A 1251-nucleotide genomic window follows, 5' to 3' on the forward strand; every position below is an offset into this window, starting at 1 on the left:
ATTAGCTAGACTAGTCAACAAAAACAGAGAAAGAAGCCAGTATAATAGATAAAACCAGTAATGAAGTTGATAAAATTGCAACCTATATATCAGAAATACAAAAAATTGTGGGAGAATACTCCAAGCAACTCTATGCCAACAAACTATTATAAAAAAACCTAGATGAGATGGACAAATTTCTGGACATGTACAAGTTACCTAGGCAGAATCAGAATGAAATAGAAAGCCTGAATAGACCAGTGACAAATGAGATTGAATCAGAAATAAATGGTCTCCCAACAAAGAAAAGCACAGTCCAGATGGCTTCACTTCTGAATTCAACAAAACTTTTAAAGGGTTAACCTCAGTTTTCCTCAAACTACTTCTAAAGATCCAAAAGGAAAGAACCCTCCCAAATTCATTTTATAAAGCCTCCATAATCTTGAAACTGAAACCAGACAAAGACATGATAGAAAAAGAAAACTCCAGACCAATATCCCTGATGAATACTGATGCAAAAGTACTAGTGGTTTTCAAAGTTTTCATGGGAAATCGAAAAATGCATATCATGAAAAAGTATGTATGGATTCAATTTTTTTAAAACAGAAAACTACACTGGTACTTTAGTACCATTTTCCACACAGTTTTAGAAGTACCTTTATACATATACAGTGAAAAAAAGTAATAAATACCTAAATGAGGAAATTAAATGTAGAAAACAAGATTCAAGAATCAGTGAAAATGAGGTCTTAATTTTTTTTTAATCATCTGTTCTGCATTGTACTCTCAGAATGGACTCACTTGGGCTCTTTTCAACATTCTTCCACTGTTCAGAAGCTCTACGGTCACCTTAAATGTTAACACAGAAATGAATGTGAGTAATAGTTAAAGTTCTTTTCCTGGTTTAATTGTGTGTGTTTTGTCTTAAGATTATTCACTATGTTATTAAAAAGTGTGAAATATAATTAATGGGCACTATGACAGTTCATTGGTAAGTGTGGGATATATGAAACGTTGTGCCAAATTATATATATATAAAATAGTTCATGAAAGTGGTTCACTGATGTGAGAATAATTTTATATACAGGTTAGGTATATAAAGACTTTTTAAAGTTTTTGTGAATTGTTATTTTTGTGATTTAATGAATTAATCAATAGACCTGTGCAGATGACAATAGAGAAAGAAGGTCAATTCTGGATTGATGATGACTACTGGTAGTGTATGAGTCATGTCATGTACGATGAATATGTGTCTGGAACTCTGAGGTCCAA

The 1251-nt window shown here is 32.0% G+C and overlaps 1 non-coding gene across 1 annotated transcript; it reads left to right on the plus strand.

Moving 5' to 3' along the window:
- The first annotated feature begins 1174 nt into the window (after positions 1 to 1174).
- On the plus strand, positions 1175 to 1251 carry LOC114009939 (small nucleolar RNA SNORD113/SNORD114 family). The gene has a single exon (XR_003551338.1). It is a non-coding gene; the product is annotated as a small nucleolar RNA SNORD113/SNORD114 family (small nucleolar RNA).

The sequence above is a fragment of the Tupaia chinensis genome, unplaced genomic scaffold, assembly GCF_000334495.1.
Source record: "Tupaia chinensis unplaced genomic scaffold, TupChi_1.0 Scaffold000671_1, whole genome shotgun sequence".
Taxonomy (NCBI): Eukaryota; Metazoa; Chordata; class Mammalia; order Scandentia; family Tupaiidae; genus Tupaia; species Tupaia belangeri.